This window comes from Cololabis saira, chromosome 3 (genome assembly GCF_033807715.1).
Source record: "Cololabis saira isolate AMF1-May2022 chromosome 3, fColSai1.1, whole genome shotgun sequence".
NCBI lineage: Eukaryota > Metazoa > Chordata > Actinopteri > Beloniformes > Belonidae > Cololabis > Cololabis saira.
Window position 1 is genome coordinate 48,691,135 of NC_084589.1, and position 22,389 is coordinate 48,713,523.

Below are 22,389 nucleotides of genomic sequence, written 5' to 3' on the forward strand. Positions count from 1 at the left end.
TTAGACCAGTATCTACTTTGAACATATACTGAATTCTTTTATTTTTTTTAACCACACAGTTGCAATAAATAATGGTGTGCATTCATGTCCATCTATGGGAAGAATAAACCCAAACCTTTGATTTAAGGTTTAAAAGTGCAGTTTAATGGGCAGCTCGGTGGCGTAGTGGGTTAAGTAGCGGCTCATGTACTGAGGCTGCAGTCCTCCTGCAGCGGTCCTAGGTTCAAATCCCGGCCATGTCATCCCCATTCTCTCTCTCTACCCCCTTCCTGTCTGCAACTTGAATAAAGGGCCACAAGAGACGCAAAAAAAATGAAATGCTGTTTAATGAAACCTTCACAGTATCAAGTGCAAATCTTGAACATGAAACTTTGCTCATATCAACTAATTCAGCATTTGACGTTAGAAACAGCCAATCATACCTGCCCTAGAAACAGAATATTTGCAACAGCTGCCAGCCTGTTTCATCAACTCTCTCTCTGATACAGGTACAGTTAAAAGTGATGACATTCCCCTTCAAAATATTAACATGGACAACATCAAGTGCATCCTAAAAACACCTTCATGATACTTTGTTTGGGTGGAGAGGCTGAAACACACTGAGATATAACAGCCATCATTTCTTAACTAGCCAGAAATCCTGAGAGGGAAGCTTGATTTTGAGAGTCAAACATAATGTTTAGTTTTGGGAAATTCCTGCAAAAAAAAACTTTGGAAGTTCCAAAAATGTTTTCATATGTATTATTTTGAAGCCCATTGCAATAAAAGTTTCTTAACAACATAAATGTTTTATGACAAATAATAAAGAAAACATGAATTACAAAATATTTTTCTTTTATTTATTGATATTAACAATCAGAAGCTTATCATATAAATTGCATCAGCTCTCATTGTGTCGGAAAAAATAAAACTCTTTCTAAACCTTCTTGCTTGTGTTGTTTTCTCAGATGTAAATCACTTTGGATAAAAGCGTCTGCTAAATGACAGAAGTCGTAGTAAACCAGTGATGAAAAGAATGTTGTATGCATTTTGTTCTAATTACTTTCGTTGGTAAATGAAATACTTACTGTAACTGCGAGAAGGAACTATGTCATTTGTTCAGACTCCACTGCAGCCCTTCAAAGTTTGACTTCAAAGAAATCAATAAGAGAAGATCTAGTGTTGGAAATATTAATGGTGTTGTGGAGGTTATGCAGAACTGGAATTACTGTGCAGTTTTGTTGGGTTCCTGCCCACATGGGTGTTGATGGCAATGAGAAAGCAGACAATATTGCTAAAAGAGCATTGAAATTGAGTAGTGAGGTAATTATGGAAATTCCTTTTGGTAAAGGTGAAGCAAAATCATGAATGAGAAAGGCAGTGAGGGATTCATGGCAGAAGGTGTGGGACAACGGTGTAAAAGGGAGACATTTTTATAACATACAGAAGTCAATTAACGTGAAGGTTTTCAAAGGAAAGTGTAGGAGAGAGGAAGTCATCATTTCTAGATTAAGATTAGGTCATACTAGTTTAAAATCAACTCTGTATTTAATGTCAAAGTCCGTGTGTGATAAATGTGATGAGTGTGATGTCACAGAGAATGTAGAGCATGTGATTCTTAAATGTGGCAAGTATGAGGTAGAAAGGAACGCTTTAAGAGACAGGATGTACGAGCTGGGACGGGAATGGAGTTTAGTAGGTTATTAGGGAGGAGTGAGGTGATGAGGGATTGTTATAAGGAAATCCTTGTCTTTCTTAAAGATGCAGGGATAGATAATAAGATTTAAATGTGATTATCTTATTTTATTTAGGTATTTCCTTTTTTCCCCCTTTAAGTTAGACTGTAACCTGGTGTAATAATGATCCTGATGTTACACACTCCGGTACAGCAGGTGGCGGTAGAACCTAATAACGTTGGTTGTGATCCGCCATTAAACCTAGAGAAGAAGAAGGAGAGGACGGTTGAAGGGGAGGCGGAAGCGGATGGTGACGTGGCGAGAGTGGTAGCGCGGTAGGATTGAACATTTGTTTTGGCGGATTTGCATAAACTGTACTCTGACTGTGAAATTATGACATCTAGCTCGGATGGATTGGATAATGAAATGGATTGGACGATAAATCAATCTAGGAAACAGAAAAGGACTGTGCCAGAGAGAAGCTCACGAGACAGAGCGAAAAGTTGGTCGGATGACAGCGAGGCCAGGGCTGGGAAAAAGTCTAGAAATAATGAAAGGCGGATAAATATGGATCAAGCTCAGGAAAGCGACTGGAAAGTTATGATCGAATTCTACCAGGATGGTGGGCACTATCACCCAATCAAACTTACCAAAATAATCGAGGAAGAAATTGGTAGAATAAAATTCGCCAGGTTTATGAACAACAAACGAGTGCTGATACATGCAACCAGTAAACAACAACAAGAAAAAATACTTAGAATGTCAACACTTAAAGGAGAAAGGATGAAAGCTCATATTCCTGGAGCAATGGCAAGCGTGAGAGGAGTTATCTCAGGAGTCCCACTAAGCATGACAATGGAAGATGTGAAAAAAGAGATAAAAGGAGGAAAAGTGACTGAGGCCACAAGGCTCAAAAGTAAAAGGGATGGCACACTGAAGGAAACCCCGTCAGTAGTACTTCAGTTTGAAAAAGATGTACCAAATGCAGTACAGATGGGATATGTGAATTACCCAGTGAGGGAATATATACCAAAGCCACTCAGGTGTTATGCCTGCCAGAGAATGGGACACACAGCGCAACAGTGCAAAGGTAAACTAAGGTGTGCAAGATGTGGAGGGCCACATGAGTATGGAAAATGTGACAAAGATTCCAAGATACAATGTTGTAACTGTGGAGGAGAGCACAGTGCTGCCTATGGAGGATGTGTAGTGCAGAGGGAAGCCAGAGAGGCCCAGAGAATTAAAATAACTGAAAAAGTTTCATATGCAGAAGCACTGAAGAAAGTTAGGGGGACAGGAACAAATGATGAAAGATTTAGTGGAATGACACAAAGACATGTAGCTCAGAGGGACAGTAAAACAACAGATAATCAGGACAAAACCCAAACCCCAGTGATGGCCCAAAATGTCTGCACGCACAAATGTAAAGTTAACGATGAAACACTAGTGGTGAACAAAGTGAACTTTGTGGTCTTCATCTGCCACACCATTAATGTTACGACACAACTGAAAAGGAAAAGTGACAGGATCAAGGCCATTGTGGAAGCAGCAGAAACATTTCTGGATATGAAAGATGTGAAAGCAGACCAGATACATGCACTACTAAAGGAAAATGAAGCTGCAGGAAATACACATGTGGAGGGTTAATATATTGATGATGGTTCTACACATACTTCAGTGGAATGCAAGAAGTCTTATAGCAAACGGACAAGAATTTAAAAAGTTCATCCATGATTTAGATACAGTTCCAGATATTATTTGTGTACAGGAAACTTGGCTACAGCCCCAGCTAGATTTTATAATTCCAGGGTTCAGTTCCATAAGACATGATAGAAATAACCAACATGGAGGAGGGTGTGCTACTTTTTTCAAAGATGGACTGGCCTATAGGGAGATTCCCTCCCCTGAGGATATTGAATGTACTGTAGCAGAAATTTATAGCTCAAGAGAAGAAGGAAACATTAAGTTAATTAACTTTTATAATCCATGTAGAAACTTAACTGTTGAAAGCTTCAAGGAATTGGCAGGGATCGTAGCTAAGAGAGAAATATGGTGTGGAGATTTCAATGCACACAGCAGTTTATGGGGTAGTACTCACACGGATAACAATGGGGATGTAGTGGAAGAAATGATGGATGAAAGGTCTTTAGTGTGTCTTAACAGTGGAATAGGTACAAGAGTGGATGTGAACAGGGGTACGATGTCATGTTTGGATCTGACAATGGTGTCAGATAGACTGGTGAATGCGTGTGAGTGGTATGTTAAGAATAATTCAACCGTAGGAAGTGATCACTTCCCTGTGATAACTATTGTAAATACAAGTGTATGCCTTCAGGAAGGGAATACGTTCACCAGGTGGTGCTTTGTTAAGGCAGACTGGGAAAAATGTAAGATGTGTTGTAAAGAGTCAGTACATTTGATTACACTAGAAGGAGACATAGAGGAGTGCACGGATCAGATTACAGAACATATTCTAAATGCAGCAAACTTGAGCATACCAAAAAGAACTACAAAGGGCAGGAAGAAAGTGGTACCGTGGTGGAACGAGGAATGCAGCAGAGCAATTAAAGAACGAAACAAAGCATTCAGAGCACTGAAGAAAAATTTATCACAAGAGAATATTATAGATTATCAAAGGAAAAAGGCAGTGGCTCGTAGGATCATTAAATACACTAAAAAGAGTACATGGAGAGATTTTTGTGCCACCTTAGGCAGAGGGGTCAAGCTGGGGGATGTATGGTCTATGCTCAAGCGAATGAGTGGGAAAAGGAAGTCAGCTTTAATACCAGCACTAGTAGATGGGGAGAAAATGGCAGTGTCAGACAAAGAGAAGGCTGATGTATTAGGTACAGCATTTGCTGCAGTTCATAATGGGGAGCACATTGGTGAATTACACAGGCAGCAGAAAGACCGCATATGCAGAGAAAATGAGAAAGTGAGAGAGAAGAAAGAAGATGACATGTCAACGTTGAATATGGACCTAACAAGTCCAGAACTTAAAATAGCCTTACAAGGTACAGGGTATACGGCACCAGGACAGGACCAGTTATGTTATGCCATGTTCCGGCAGCTACCAGAGGAATCTTTAAAAATGGTGTTGAGACTGTTTAATAAAATATGGAGGGAGGGAACTCTGCCCAGTGGCTGGAAAAGAGCAATAATATTGCCATTTAATAAACCTGGGAAGAATCCTAATAATCCTAGTAACTATAGACCCATAGCCTTGACGTCTCACTTATGTAAATGGATGGAGAAGATAATTGTTATGAGGCTGTCATATGTTCTGGAACAGAGAGGGCTATTTAATAATTCTCAGAGTGGATTTAGGAAAGGACGATCCACAATGGATGCTCTAGTTAGAGTTAGTAATGAAGTAGAAAAGACAATGAAAATGAAAGAGTTAAGGATAATTGTATATTTTGATATAGAAAAAGCATATGACTCCATGTGGAGGGATGGGTTGCTTATCAAATTAAGTAGAATGGGTATTGGAGGGAGATTATATAACTGGATTATGGACTTCTTAACAGGAAGGAAATTTAATGTCAAGGTTGGAACAGAAGTTTCTAAAGATTATAAAATTGAAAATGGTATTCCCCAGGGAAGTGCAATCAGCCCTGTTCTGTTTAATGTAATGATCAATGATATTTTTACAAAGTTAGATGGATGCATCGAATCAGCGCTATACGCAGATGATGGGGCCATATGGATGAGGGGAAAAAATGTGTCACATGTCTTCAGGAATATCAGGAAAGCAATAGAAAAAGTGGAAAAGTGGTCGTATGAATGGGGGTTCAAAATGTCAACCAGCAAGTCATGTTACATGATCTTTACAAACAAGCGTAAGATTGACAATGAGAAGTTAACACTTTATGATCAGCCGATGGAGAGGGTGAATGAGTTCAAGTACCTGGGCCTATATCTAGACCACAAATATATATGGAAAGCACACAATGAACATTTGGCAACAAAGTGCAAAAAGGTTATTAATTTACTACGGGCTGTAGCAGGCTGTGACTGGGGGGCAGATAAAAAATCATTAATTGACATATACAGGGCAGTTATGAGATCAACAATAGATTATGGCAGTATAGTTTACGGAGCAGCAGCTAAAACTTCATTACAAAAAGTAGACAGACTGCAGTATAGAGCACTGAGAATTTGCATAGGAGCCATTAGGTCAACACCCATAAACGCAATATTAATAGAAGCAGGAGAGACACCACTGGATTTAAGAAGGGATAAACTGGCACTTACATACTGGATAAGATTAAAAGGGAGTGGGGAAGAAAACCTTACAACGAGGACAATAAAGGACTGTTGGGAATACTCTAAATTCCAGAGACATGGGTTTGGGTGGTCAAGGGATGAAAGGTTGAGAAGATATGCAATGGAGACATTAAAATTCACTAAATACACACCTATGAGTAACATACCTCCTTGGCTATTCCCAGAAGCAAAAGTAGACATGAGCATACTGGAACGGAAAAAAGAATGGAGAATGAACGAAGTAGGAGGTAAAGCGAGTATTTACCTGAGAAATAGTTACTACAACTACCTGGAAATATACACAGATGGGTCAAAAAATCAAAAGGATTGTGTAGGAATAGGTGTATTTATCCCTGAGTTTGATGTGAATGTCTCTAAAAGATTATCCAACCAACTATCAGTATACACAGCAGAAATGGTGGCAGTCTACATTGGGTTACAGTGGGTGGAAGAGGTTAGTCCTGATAAGGTGGTGGTGTGCACAGACTCAATAGCGGTATTAGAAAGTATAAAATCAACAACAACGTGCAGAGAAGATTTACTCATCGATATTTCTCACATTTTATTAAGATTACACAGATGTGGCATAGATGTTCAGTTCTGTTGGGTACCAGCACATGAGGGAGTAACAGGGAACGAGGCTGCTGATAAACTAGCAAAAATGGCTCTACATAAGGAAATAACATTACCAGTTCCACTAGGAAAAGGAGAAGGTAAAGCAATAATTAAAAAGAAAGGAATGGAAATATGGCAGAAAAGGTGGGAGGAAGATCAGAAAGGACAGGGATATCACATAATACAAAAGACTATAATAACAAAGAATTATACTGAAAGGAACAGAAGGGATGAAACAGTTATAACAAGACTCAGACTGGACCACACAGGACTAAATGGCACCTTGCATGTAATGGGAAAAAGGGATAGTGATAAATGTGAGAACTGTGGAATAAAAGAAAATGGTGAACATATCCTAATGCACTGTAACAGGTATAAAATAGAAAGAGAGCGGCTACAGGAAAAAGTGAGAGAGGCAGGACGTGAGTGGAATTTGAAGGGGATACTGGGAACAGAGGGAGATGGGGGTGAAATCACCAGAAAGGCACTAATTAATTTCCTAAAAAACATTAGGCTGATAAACAGAATTTAAACCGGGCTAAATGAAATAATTTCACACACTCTTGTACAGTAGGTGGCGGTATGCACCTGAAAGTTGCTTGCGATCCGCCAATAAACTGAGAGAAGAAGAAGAAGAAGAAGGAGAGGACGGTTCTGTTGTTTCCTTTCTTTTTCCTCTTCAACAATGTCTAAGGTGAATTATCTGAGAGAGTTTATCGGTCAGCGACTAACAGCAGCTGCTGTAGAAATATTGTCAGTGTTTGAAAAAAGCATCTTGGAGTATGAAGAAGAGCTCGACCGTCAGCGCAGACTGTTGGACCTCGCCTGGAAACCTGAAATCAGACTCCACAGAGTCGGTACGTAACCCTGGAAAGTTGAATGAATGAACACATGAGTATGACTCCTACAAGATCCCTTTGTTTCCAGTTAAAAGCCGTGGTGATGAAGCAAACCAACTAAATGGGAAACTCCCCAGCTCAAGCAGCTGCTGATGTGGGATTCGGAAACATCCCGAACTAACTTGTTGTTCTGTTTACTTGGTGCTGCCTTTCATGCTCCATTCAGACTCTGGACCAGACTGATATTTCACACTTTACACTTAATCCTTTATTCTGTAGAAAAGATGCAGATCACAGTGGCTCCGTGTAGATTTTCTCTTTTTTTAGAGCAAATCCACATTGGAAGAATAATAACAAAATTAACTGTGTTAAAAGCTTTGTATAAACCAAGAAAGATTCCCAAAGCGTATTCATTATTATTGATTGCAGTGAGAATTTTATCAACCAATTGAAGTATAGCCATTTCTGTAGAATGATTTTTCCTAAATCCATATTGGTGTTTATACAGTATATTACAGTCCTGCAAATGTTTCATCATTCTGTTATAGACCAATTTCTCCAGGATCTTTGAGAAACATGGGAGAACAGAAATGGGCGGGTAGTTACTAAATACACTATGGTCTCCAGATTTGTAAACAGGGACTACTTTGGTACAGAGGTGGAAAAAGTACAAAAATATTGTACTTAAGTAAAAGTACAAATTTTCTGCTTGAAAATTACTTAAGTAAAAGTAAAAAGTACCCATTAAGAACATTACTTAAGTAAAAGTATAAAAGTACCTCAACTTAAATATAATAAAGTACCAAAAGTACATGGTGTAAAATGTACTTAAGTACAAAAGTACAAAGTACAAAATTCAAAGTACAAAATTATTTTCAAAAGGATTGCAAAGAAATGAAGAATCCAAGAATTTGCTTACAACTCTAAATAATGGTGATATTATTCTGACCCCTTTAGCGTTTTTTTTTTTTTTAGTGTTTGTTTCCATTACCCCATTTTAATTCCTCCCTTTGCTCATCACTGCTGCTGTACCCCATTGGCCCCGCTGACAGGTTCACCCCCAGCCTGTAGTATGCAGTGACAACATTAAGCAACCCCAGCTGAAGGAGGATGAGACTTTTGAACTTTTAAATGCCAAAACCACCTTAGAAGGGGTGGAATCAAAGAATGGTGCGCATGGACACGCGTCGGCTGCCACTCAAGGCTGATTTATGGTTCCGCGTTACACCAACGCGGTACCCTACGGCGAGGCTCTGCGTCGATTTAACGCGGAACCATAATTCAGGCTTCAGTCCTCATCGGTACTCGACGCGACGGCGGTTCCTCCGGCCTTCCGGCCCGCCTCTGCGGCGCAACTCTCCCGGGAGCTGTGGCTCCTTCTCGGTATATTCACGCGCCCCCCTACCTTCCCGTCCGCCTTATGGTTCCGCGTTAAATCGACGCACACCTTACGCCGTAGGCTACGGCGTAGGGTGTGCGTCGCCGCGTACCCTACGCCGTAGCTCTGCGCCGGTGTAACGCGGAACCATAAATCAGCCCCCGCTGTGCTGTTCTTTAATTTGTAGCGAGTAACGACGTGTCCAATTTTAAATATAGCGGATTAAAAGTACGATTTTTTTCCTTGAAAATGTAACGAAGTAAAAGTAAAAGTACAGAAAAATGAAAGTATCAATAAAAGTACAAATTCTCAAAAATCTTACTTAAGTACAATAACGAAGTACTTGTACTTTGTTACTTTACACCACTGCTTTGGTAATTTTGAGGTCATTGGGTATTATTCCTGTTTCTAGAGATTTGGTGAAAATATGGCCGCCTAATGGTCACACAGAGTAATGCACTTGTTTTCAAATATACTACATAGATGAAGGGGAAGACCGAAGGTTCAGGACAAACTTTAAACCTCACAAATACAACCAAACAATCAACACTGGGAAGCACTTTTGACTTTTTATAATCCTATCTTTTTGTCCCTTTTTGTAATTCCAGAACTCCCACAAGAAAATGTTTGTAAGGTGGAGGAGGACGGGGTTTTCAGTGACCAGCACCTGGATAACCTGGAGAGGAGCTGCAGCCCGGACCAGGAGGAACCAGGGCATCCACAGACTACAGAACTGGAGGAAGACTCCAGCAGTCAAGAGATGAAGCACGAGGACGTAGAGGTGGATGTCTCATTGGTCAATGTCGCTGATGTGAAAGTTGAAAATGGTGAACCAGGACCAAACTGTGGCCAGCTGCTGTTGCACACTTCTCCTGAAGCTCAAAACAAAGATGAGGAAGGGACTGAAAGTTTACGCTCAGACTCCAGTAAAACTGCAGATCCGGAGCCAATGAGACGACACGGTGACCACGAAGATGCTGCTGTCCCATCAGACAGTAACTGTAAATCAAAGCCGACCAGGACCCACACGGGGAAGAAGGTATTTTCTTGCAGAACTTGCAGGAAAGAGTTTAGTAGAAGTAGTACTTTAGTGGATCACATGAAGATCCACACTGGCGAAAGGCCGTACCTGTGCAACACCTGCGGAAAATCGTTTACTAAATCATCAGATCTTAAACGCCACATAACCACGCACACGGGCGAGAAGCCCTACATCTGCAAAACATGTGGAAAAAGTTACAGGCTACGTTCCACCTTGGTGGTTCACTTGAGGATCCACACTGGTGAAAAGCCATACCTGTGCAACACCTGCGGCAAAACCTTTACTCAATCATCACTTCTTAAAAACCACATAACCACGCACACGGGCGAGAAGCCCTACAGCTGCAAAACATGTGGAAAGAGTTACAGGCAACATTCCCACCTCATGGTTCACTTGAGGATCCACACGGGCGAGAAGCCCTACATCTGCAAAACATGTGGAAAAAGTTACAGGCAACGTTCCAACCTGGTCATTCACTCGAGGATCCACACCGGTGAAAGGCCGTACGTGTGCAACACGTGCAGCAAAACCTTTACTCTATTATCAACTCTTAAGCGCCACATAACCACGCACACGGGTGAGAAGTGATATTTGTGCAAGACGTGCAACAAAGGTTTTAGTCGCAGAATTGATTTGCTGAGTCACATAAAAAGTCACCCGGAGGAGAAGTCTGGTGACTCGTGACAAATGAAGCTCATGTTGTCGTCCTCCGGGGGCAGCTGTCCACTCCTGTCTGACCCACAGAAGAAGAACCCGCAGAAGTCCAACCACCACCTCCTGTGGCTGATGAGCCTAATCCCCTCCCCACAATGGTTGCAGGTTCAACCCGGATTTATGCTTCTCCGTCAACTTGACGCAGAGGGAACGATGTGGTTGTTTTTTTAAAGTTCTGCATTGAGGTTGTTTGAATCCCTGTTCCTTCTTAAAATCGTATTATTTGTTGCTGTTGGTAACTTGCCATCTCCACGATGCAAATAAAGAGCTGTTAGTATGTGCTGAAGTTTCTTTAAACGTGACAGTTTATTTCGTTCATCTACAAAGCCTCTCTCACACGTCCTTTTTCCCGTCTGTTTCTTCTTCACTCACATTCTCTTTGTAAAGTTAATCTGCAGCTCCATGTTGTTAAACTCTCTCCATCTACTCCGTTCAGAGGTTATACAGTATATTGTGATGTTATACATAGTTCGCTGAAACCTGTTAAAGGCTTTATACATTTTAAAATCTGAGCTGCGCGTACATCAGATTATCGTGATAATTCATGGGACAAACTAAGTCAAAACAATGTAATTAAAATGATCCATGCTGTGTTATTGTAACTATACGTTACAACATTTGTGTACGTTTTTCATTATTATTATTATTATCATTATAATCATATTATCATTATTATATTATATTATTTAAATAATATAAAATTAACAATATTATTTAGTCACATGTATACAATCAAGTTGTACTAGATTTACAACTCGTCTGACACATGATTTATAATAAAGCTGATGTTGAGATCCGTGTTGAAGCTGCAGATCTGCAGGTTGGAGAGCAGGGGCCTGTACTACGAAGCGGGATTTGGGGTTAGCGAGGTAACTTCAGGTTTAACCCTGGGTTTTCAGGACTACGACGGTGGTTCACTTCTTAGCGGGGCACATCGCCATGGTAACTTATGCTGAACCGCTAACCTGCTCCGGAGCAGGTTATGTTCGAGATACAGATCGCCGGGTGTAAAAGCACCGCCCACTGACCAATCAGCTCTATGAACGATCCAAAAAAAAAGGAAAAAAAGAAAAAAGAGGTGGAGGAGAAAATAAAAAATAAATCAATCAATGAATAAATAAAACAAATCATCACCCAAAATCCGATGTACAGTCAATCCAAAACTAATACCAATTAAATAAATAAATCAAGAAGAAATGAAAAAGAAGATGCATTTGTAAGGGGATAGCAAAAAAGGGATTTTCAATTTCGTCCCTCGAACATTCTGAGAAGTCACTTTAAAATACTAAATACCCCCCTCCTGAAAAAATAAAAAATTAAATAAAATAAATAAAAAAACCCAATTCTTTGGTACAGCATCAGCACAAGTTATCGGCCAACAACAATAGTTATAGAACCAATATATACAGACTGTCTCAGAAAATTAGAATATTGTGATTTTCTGTAATGCAAACACAAAAACAAAAAAAATGTCATACATTCTGGATTCATTACAAATCAACTGAAATATTGCAAGCCTCTTATTATTTTAATATTGCTGATCATGGTTTACAGTTTAAGATTAAGATTCCCAGAATATTCAAATATATGTTTATATCCCTATGAATTTACGCATTTATACAGTCAGCGATCTTTTGCCAGCTGTCTTTCCTGCATTTTGCAGCTGCAACTGTGTTGCTTTTTGCCTGTATTATATGCCTATACTCATCATATTTCCGTAAAATTATTGTTTGCTCTTTGCTACTGAAATAAGCGGCTCTGACAGCGGACTTCTCCATGCTTGCGATTGGTCATGCGCTGAAAACACTGCCCCTTTTATGTGCACGCGCTCATATCCAGATTGGAGAAACCTGGGTTGATATACCGAGTTGATAACCGCCGTCGTGTGACCGCTTAGCGTGATTGCAATTGTCCGGGTTAGTGAATCTGGATAAGGAAAAGATATCCTGGATATGTTGAACTTGCTTCGTAGTACAGGCCCCAGGAAGAAGAGGGAGGATCATCGGGATCAGATTCCAGGAATAGGACACACTTTGGATTTAACCCTTTTATATCAGACATCCGTTTAGGAGTAAATGTCTTTTTACCTCAACTCATATTTAGTCAGAAACAATCATGAAAATGTAATTAAGTTTTCATTTTAGATGGATGACTTATATTGTTTATAATTCTGGAATATTACACTCTCCATATATAGAAAGAGCAGCAGTGCCCCCTGGTGGTGATTTATAAAAGCTCAACATAAACCCAAGAATGAAAAATCTATCATAATAATAATAAAAACACAAATAAAAAAAGACTTTAGTGCATCAACAAGAGGAAAGTTGTCAGTGATTCAGATTATTGATACAGCGTGATCAGTACAACCAGTATTTAGCTCAGAAAACAATGTGGAAAGAGAAATGTCATCAAATGAAGTTGAAAAGTGGAGATGCACTTTTGTCCTTTATCCTCAACTTCCTCAATCACGTCATTTTGATCCAGTTTGTTATTTCACTGGTCTTGGCTTCATCAAATGACACATCCAGGGACAGAAGCCGTGCATAGGTGTTCATCCTGTCCAGGTGTTGGAAGGTGAAGTGAAGCCGAAGCCATCGCTTCATCCACTGATCTGTTGGCACGGTAGGAAAACTGATAGGAATCCACTGTGTCAGGAACCATGGAGTTGATGTGGGTTAAAAAAAGAACATCTGCTCTGTTGGTCTCTGGAGAAGGTTTAATGAAAATGTCTCTCCACATTTCTAGTCCATGAAAGAAGCAGATTTTATGTCCATCAAATGCAGTTGCCATTGTTTTTGATAACTTCCTGCCACAAGGAGCCTCAGAGACTGAAGCACAGGTTGGAGATTCCTTCTGTAGCAGAAACTTGCACTTCCTCAAAACCTTGTGCAACAAGCCTGGCTTTTGGTACCAGTCCATTTTCCATCTCTTTCAAAGTGCAAACTCAACGAGTGGAGATGCACTTTTGTAATAATAATAATAATAAAATAATATGATAATGGAGGGAGGACTTTGAATGAATGAAAGAATTAATGAAATGAAAACTGCAAAAGTCATCCCACTGTACAGAACTGGAGACAGACACCAAATCACTAATTACAGGCCTGATTCTTTACTCCCAACATTTTCTAAGATCTTAGAAAAAGTATTTATTTACAGATTGGACAAATTAATGCCAATCAAAAGGCCACGCCCCTAATTACGGATTAAACTTCTTGCTTTATATAATTCCAACCTGCCACAATACGAGGAAAAAGAGGCTTCAAACCCCTGCAGAAAACCTGTGGGTGATTCATGCATGAATGAACCGTCATTCTGAGTTTGGGGGTTAGTTTGGGATCTTTATTCCCTCTAGTGGTTAAATGTTGGAAACTGCAGCTTTAAATGAGTCTTGTATATCTATATATTTCACACCAAAATCAGTTTGATAGTTTGATATTTAAATGTTTTGATGTCTCAAAGACTTACCATGTGTATTATTTTGAAGCCCATTGCAATAAAAGTTTAACAACATAAATGTTTCATGACAAATAATAAAGTACACATGAATTCAAAAATATTTCTTTTTTTTATTGATATTAACAATCAGAAGCTTATCATACGAGACTTTCTCAGAAAATTTGAATATTGTGATAAAGTTCTTTATTTTCTGTAATGCAATTAAAAAAAACAAAAATGTCATACATTCTGGATTCATTACAAATCAACTGAAATATTGCAAGCCTTTTATTATTTTAATATTGCTGATCATGGTTTACAGTTTAAGATTAAGATTCCCAGAATATTCTATTTTTTTTAGATAGGATATTTGAGTTTTCTTAAGCTGTAAGCCATGATCAGCAATATTAAAATAATAAAAGGCTTGCAATATTTCAGTTGATTTTCAATGAATCCAGAATGTATGACATTTTTGTTTTTGTAATTGCATTACAGAAAATCACAATATTCTAATTTTCTGAGAGAGTCCTGTATAAATTGCGTCAGCTCTCATTGTGTCGGAAAAAATAAAACTCTTTCTAAACCTTCTTGCTTGTGTTGTTTTCTCAGATGTAAATCACTTTGGATAAAAGCGTCTGCTAAATGACAGAAGTCGTAGTAAACCAGTGATGAAAAGAATGTTGTATGCATTTTGTTCTAATTACTTTCGTTGGTAAATGAAATACTGACTGTAACTGCGAGAAGGAACTATGTCATTTGTTCAGACTCCACTGCAGCCCTTCAGATTTTGACTTCAAATAAAACAACAAGAGAAGATCTAGTGTTGGAAATATTAATGGTATTGTGGAGGTTATGCAGAACTGGAATTACTGTGCAGTTTTGTTGGGTTCCTGCCCACATGGGTGTTGATGGCAATGAGAAAGCAGACAATATTGCTAAAAGAGCATTGAAATTGAGTAGTGAGGTAATTATGGAAATTCCTTTTGGTAAAGGTGAAGCAAAATCATGAATTAGAAAGGCAGTGAGGGATTCATGGCAGAAGGTGTGGGACAACGGTGTAAAAGGGAGACATTTTTATAACATACAGAAGTCAATTAACGTGAAGGTTTTCAAAGGAAAGTGTAGGAGAGAGGAAGTCATCATTTCTAGATTAAGATTAGTGTAGAGCCTGTACCAATAGGCTATACTCAGGGCAACAGGTTGATTTTGTTTGGACGCGTGCTTCTCATAAATGCAAACGCTCAGACTTATGATCCGGGTCGGATATGCCAATCCATTTATTTTCTTGATCAGCAGTAGTCAAAGCAAAAGTAATTCCACTATTTAAAGTAAACATAAACTTATGACAGAACGCCACTCTCTGTCTTGCACGGTTGCACGGTTGCACGGTCAAAAACTGTTTGTCTTCCCCCTGTCGCACCTGAGTGCAATCACCACCCAGGGGGCTTATAATGGTTACCAGGACAACCACCCACCTGGCTGATTGACAGGCTAATCATGACGTAACAAAAAAGGGGGTATGACAACTCATATTCAGCTAAATAAATAAAACAATAAATCAAAGTATTTTGGCTCCAACACACCGGCCCCTAATTGAGAACTGCAGGAAGCCGTGAACAATTCAATTCAATATACACAATGGAGCCAATATTTATACAAAAAACTCAAAACAAAACAATCCTCTCGTAGAGGTTTAAGTGTCTGCTGTTTGAATCAAGCAAAGCTTGGTTACTGATATGTCCAGTGTACTGGTTCTGGTCTTTGATTCTCTGATGGATGATGTCTTCCAGCTGTAGTGTAGTCTCTTCAGTGATGGCGGGAGCCATCCTTGCTGTCTGCTCAAACTCCACATCTTCCTCAAGCATGCTGTTCACAGGACGGGTCTGCGCCATCACCTTTCCCGACAGCTGCCACGGCTTCTATGTGAGAGCTGCTTTCTCCAGCTCCTCCATCTTCTGCCACATCTTTTCTTGCCGCTTCTCAAATGAAGACTTTACTTTAGGCTTGTCTGTGGTTGGTGCTTTTCCTCCAAAAATGTCCCTGTCATCATCATTATCATCATCATCATCATCATCATCATCATCATCAGAAGGCAGGTCCCGAAAATAGTCCAATCCATCCTTGAGCTTCCTGGTGAAGTTTCTGTCAATTTCCTTTTCCTTTCGGTCCCAGTTTCCCTTCCCCCCAAAGGGATCAACGTGGGAAACCTCAATGTAACGACCCCCTATGTAGTCTTTATTCTTCTTCTTTCCCACTTCTTCTTCAGAGCGTAAATCTACATAGACGTAACCTGTTCTATTCCCACTTTCATTCTTGCCAATCCTGACTGCTATAGGCTTCAGCGGGGGCATGAATTCTCTGATTTGTTGCCTTTTAATACTGAACAGGATTCCTCTGGGCTTCACTGTTAAACCTGTCGTCGGCTCCATCTCCTGTTTGGCCGTTTTCTTCACTTTGCTCTGCTTATCATCAGCGGCAGGGTTAGTTTTTGAGATGGTTTCTCTGTCACTGCTCTCATAGGCACTATCCGGTTGCTGAACAGGATCGCCATCCTCTTTTTCATCATCACCGTCCTTCATCTCATCTGCCTCCTCTTTGGTGTCCTCTGTTTTTGTCATCTTAAAGTCATGGTTGTACTGATTCTGTAGCAACTCCTTCAGGTGTGTTATGGAGGTCCTGTTGACATTAACACTTTCATGCTGCTCACTGTAGCTGGAAAGGGGACCATTAATGACCCACCCCAATAGGGTCTTAATGGCGTATGGCCCACTGCCACGACTGTTCACAACTTCCCACGGTTCAAGTAGTTTAGAGGCATTGGTACCAATCAATAGCTCAACGTCAGCTTGAATGCGTGGGAGAACAACCCCATTCAAATATGGCCACTTAGCCAGCTCCTCTTCTTTAATCATGTTTCTGGTTGTCACAGTCATTTTATTTTGGGTGTAAACCGTTTGCTGTTCCATTAGCATGGCTGTGATTTCATTCTGCTTTTGCAAAAGGTCACATACAGTTGAGGTTTCATTGGGTTGAGAAGAAATTTGAGGCTTTGTCACATCATGGTTCAGGTAAGTAGTGGGTTTATTGGCCGGTGCTGCATTCCAGGGCAAGTATTGTTGGTCAGATGTATTATTCGATGGTGGTGGTTGTTCTTGTCGAGGTGGCTGTTGCGTTTGTATGCAGACTTGCTGCTGCAGTGGTTCTATTTGAGTTGGAGTAGGTGTTTGGATAGATGGTTGTACGGATGGTACATACTCTGTGGCTAGGGGGTTGAATGAGACTGAAGGTTCTTTTGGTCTGGCTCCTTTCCTATAGTATGAGTCCATTCCATCAGAGTGTGTCCGTGAAGGGGTTGGACTAGGAGATTGTAGAACTGCTATTTTGGCATTTGCAGCTGCCAGTTGTGCATCCATTTCCATTTTCTCCTTTTTCTTTCTTAACGTTTCCCTTTTTTGTGACATTTCCCTGTGCAGCCTTTCCTCCTCTTCCTCAATGGCATGCTTTTCTTGTAGTGCTGCAGCACGTATGGCTAGGGCAGCTCTCTCTGCCTCTGCCTGCCTGCGAGCTGATGAGGTGCTGGACCTGCTGGACCTGCTTGTTGCAGACCTGGTGTGACTTTGATGAGTGGATTTTCTGCTTTCAACATTTGAAATGCTGTCATTGGGACAGATTTCATCCTCATCACTTTGCTGCAGAGTTTCGCTGCTTTTGGTCCATTCATTCACCTCCTCAATGAATTCATTGACGTTTATCATTTTGGCTTGGAACCATATATCATGTTTTCTCTGTTCTTCTGGAGGGATTAGTGGCAACAGAGCATTCTGTGCATCTCTAGCATCCTTGCACAGGTTAAGATATTTCCTGAATTCCTCTTGAACTTCTTGTTTGCATCCTCTTCCTCTTTGCATTAACTCTCCAATTGTTTTCTGCAAGTGGGATGCTTTGGTGAACTTAGATTTTCTATCCTTTTGCAGTGAGTCAATTTTCTCCATTAAGGCCTTGGGGGTTAATTTTATCTTTCGTTTTGTGACAACCTGTGATCCAGTCTGTGATTCATGTTCACTGTGAGCACTGCGACCTGCTGTGGTCACATCGGACTGTTTTTCAGCCTCTGAAGGTTCAACCATTATTTGCATTGCATTACCATTAGAGCGCATAACGTGCGCGTCAGCCACAGAGGGCTCTCCATACACGTTTGGCTCAGTTTGAACCAGAACACCATTATCTGACTCATTTGGACCCAGAACACCATTATCCGAGTACATCTTGCAATACAAAAAACCAACCAACAGTGTAAAAAGTAAAACAGTACCTTTGCTATTTCAGTAAAACCCACAGTTGTTCATCACAGTTAAACCCAGTTTATTAATTCCAAGTCCTTGAAACCATAAAACCACCAATGCATTGGATTTTTACCAGAGCGCTCGTTTTTGAACCTTTTTTTTTTTCTAGTACCCTTTGTGTGCACACAGTGTTTTACTATATGGCCATGTAACCAGCTGGTAGCGCGCTACATACCTTGATGTGTATGCATTTCTTCGGACCGGTCCACTTTGAGCTGGTGGAGGCTGCCAATGCCACGATCAAGCACCAGGATGCTGAGGTGATCCTCCAACTCCTCCGAACAGCGTGTAATCCCCCCGCTTGCCGCCGGGTAGAGGTGGTGATCCAGCCAGGCTCTGCTCCAGGCTCTGCTCCGCGCAGCGGGTAATCCAACCGCGATGCCGCCGGGTAGAGGCGATGATCCAGCCAGGCTCCGCTCCGAGCAGCGCGTAATCCAACCGCTGTGCCGCCGGGTAGAGGCGATGATCCAGCCAGGCTCCGCTCCAGGCTCTGCTCCGCGCAGCGTGTAGACCCTCCGCGGTGCCGCCGGCAGCCGGGGTGGTGCGCTGCGCTGCGCTGTGGTCCTCCGAACGCCGCGTCTCAGCAGCGGCTGTGGCGTTGTCCTGCACACCTGATCCACTTCCAATGCAGGTTTTAAACTTTCAACTATAGTCCCTTCCAAACGAAGACTAAAGTTTCTTTGACAATAGTCCGCTCCAAACGAAGAGTATAGTTTTTGACAATATTCCGTTCCAAACGAAGATTAAAAGTTTTTGACAATAGTCCGTTCCAAATGAAGACTAAAGTTTTTGACAATAGTCCGTTCCAAATGAAGACTAAAGTTTTTGACAATAGTCCGTTCCAAATGAAGACTAAAGTTTTTGACAATGTAGAGCCTGTACCAATAGGCTATACTCAGGGCAACAGGTTGATTTTGTTTGGACGCGTGCTTCTCATAAATGCAAACGCTCAGACTTATGATCCGGGTCGGATATGCCAATCCATTTATTTTCTTGATCAGCAGTAGTCAAAGCAAAAGTAATTCCACTATTTAAAGTAAACATAAACTTATGACAGAACGCCACTCTCTGTCTTGCACGGTTGCACGGTTGCACGGTCAAAAACTGTTTGTCTTCCCCCTGTCGCACCTGAGTGCAATCACCACCCAGGGGGCTTATAATGGTTACCAGGACAACCACCCACCTGGCTGATTGACAGGCTAATCATGACGTAACAAAAAAGGGGGTATGACAACTCATATTCAGCTAAATAAATAAAACAATAAATCAAAGTATTTTGGCTCCAACAATTAGGTCATACTAGTTTAAAATCAACTCTGTATTTAATGTCAAAGTCCGTGTCTGATAAATGTGATGAGTGTGATGTCACAGAGAATGTAGAGCATGTGATTCTTAAATGTGGCAAGTATGAGGTAGAAAGGAACGCTTTAAGAGACAGGATGTACGAGCTGGGACGGGAATGGAGTTTAGTAGGTTATTAGGGAGGAGTGAGGTGATGAGGGATTGTTATAAGGAAATCCTTGTCTTTCTTAAAGATGCAGGGATAGATAATAAGATTTAAATGTGGTTATCTTATTTTATTTAGGTATTTCCCTTTTTTTCCCCCTTTAAGTTAGACTGTAACCTGGTGTAATAATGATCCTGATGTTACACACTCCGGTACAGCAGGTGGCGGTAGAACCTAATAACGTTGGTTGTGATCCGCCATTAAACCTAGAGAAGAAGAAGGAGAGGACGGTTCTGTTGTTTCCTTTCTTTTTCCTCTTCAACAATGTCTAAGGTGAATCATCTGAGAGAGTTTATCGGTCAGCGACTAACAGCAGCTGCTGTAGAAATATTGTCAGTGTTTGAAAAAAGCATCTTGGAGTATGAAGAAGAGCTCGACCGTCAGCGCAGACTGTTGGACCTCGCCTGGAAACCTGAAATCAGACTCCACAGAGTCGGTACGTAACCCTGGAAAGTTGAATGAATGAACACATGAGTATGACTCCTACAAGATCCCTTTGTTTCCAGTTAAAAGCCGTGGTGATGAAGCAAACCAACTAAATGGGAAACTCCCCAGCTCAAGCAGCTGCTGATGTGGGATTCGGAAACATCCCGAACTAACTTGTTGTTCTGTTTACTTGGTGCTGCCTTTCATGCTCCATTCACACTCTGGACCAGACTGAGATTTCACACTTTATCAATGAATGAATGAATGAATGAATTTTTATTTCGAACATGTATATACAAAATAAACAGTTAAATCTTCAGATTCACGTATGTTGGAAAAAAAGGATTAGGAAGAAGTCTACACTTTTTCCTAATTCCTACCCCTTTATAACTCTATGAATTTACATTATTGCTATTATTATATCTACACAATATCCATATAAATATAGTCTATATAAATACTACGTAAACATGCTTATTACCACATAGTTATCCATATAAGTATATAGCTAAAAATAAATGTTACATGAATATTATATCAATATATAGAAAATACAAATATTTTATAAATCTATATAAATATACACTATATAACTACATAAATATCCCTATAAATATATATATATATGCTACATACCTAATAAATATATAACATATATTACATAATTATAACTATCCCTCTCAACATATAATATATACTACATAAATATCCACATAAATATCTAAACATATCTTAAGCAAGTATAATATACAAGTAGAGGTAGACGAGATTGCTGTAGGTGTTCCATAACTGTATCTGATGGAGAACTGACACAAACCAGTACGGAACTTCAGGAGATTTAAATGATTAGCCTGTCTTGTATTAAAATGGTGCATATCACTGTTGAACTGGAAACAATCTTTACATGGCAAAGAAAATGAAAGTGGAAGGAACAATACTTTGAAAAACAAATTGCAGGTTTGATATGTATTTAATCCATCGTAGGAACAAAGGGTACTGGAAATGTAACTTTAAGTTTATTGAAATGCCAGGCCTTTCATGATGGAATCGAAATCTTAATCTCAGATGTAAAGTGTGATGAATCAATAATATCTTATGTTGCTAAATGGGAATTCTTAAAATTTTAAATTCGAGAATTTGATATTAGTTTTGGAAAATCACGTAACAGAAGTAACAAATTATCCGAAATTATTAAAGAAATAAACTCCTACTGCAATAAAACTTCACAGACTGATGGGGATAAAAAAATTACAAATTTTGCAAATTAAGCTTAATGAAATCTATCTCAGGAGAACCGAAGGTTCTTATATAAGATCAAGAGCAAAATGGATAGAGGAAGGAGAAAAAAGCACATCATACTTTTGTCGATTAGAAAAAAGAAGACGGGAAAGAAATTCAATCAAATCACTGGTGATTAAAGATCAAACTGTCACAGATCCAGCTGTGATTGCCAGATAAATAGTTTCCTTCTACAGTAAGTTATATTCCTCATCTTTCTCTAGAGATGATGCTGACAACTTTTTTAACTATATCAAAGATCTTATTCCAACTATAGAAAAAGAGTTTGCAGATTTATGTGATGCAGATATTTCTTCTGTTGAACTTGACCAGTTAACAGTTTGTCTTTGGACAAATCCCCAGGGAGGGATGGTCTTACTGCAACTTTTTATAAACATTTCTGGTATTTATTAAAGGAACCATTCTCTTATGTTAAAAGAAGCAACTACCAATAGCATGGCATTAAGTCTGCCCTCATCAAAGAGACCATTGATTTTATACTACCACCTCTTACCCATATCTTTTCATTATCCTTTCAATCTGGAATCATTCCCCAGGAATTAAAAATTGCAAAAGTCGTCCCGATTTTTAAATCGGGTGACACTAATGAATTCGGAAATTATCGACCAATATCTATTCTTCCCTGTATATCTAAAATTCTGGAAAAGCTGGTCTTTCATAGAATATCTCAACATTTTGAAATTAACAATATATTATATAAACACCAATATGGTTTCCGAAAAAAATATTCCACAGAACATGCACTCCTCCAGCTTGTAAATAATATTTCCAACGCTCTTGATGATAAAAAATTTGCCTTAGGAATTTTCCTGGATTTAAGTAAAGCTTTCGATACGGTAGATCACAACATTCTTATCTCTAAGC

General features: G+C 39.8%; 1 protein-coding gene and 1 pseudogene across 1 annotated transcript in view; one reads left to right on the forward strand and one right to left on the reverse strand.

The window, feature by feature from the left end:
• The window catches only part of LOC133440735 (NACHT, LRR and PYD domains-containing protein 12-like), a 239,256-nt gene that overhangs the window by 150,122 nt on the left and 66,745 nt on the right, over positions 1-22,389 (reverse strand). The window lies entirely within an intron of this gene.
• The window catches only part of LOC133424105 (gastrula zinc finger protein XlCGF57.1-like), a 41,400-nt pseudogene that overhangs the window by 12,783 nt on the left and 6,228 nt on the right, over positions 1-22,389 (forward strand).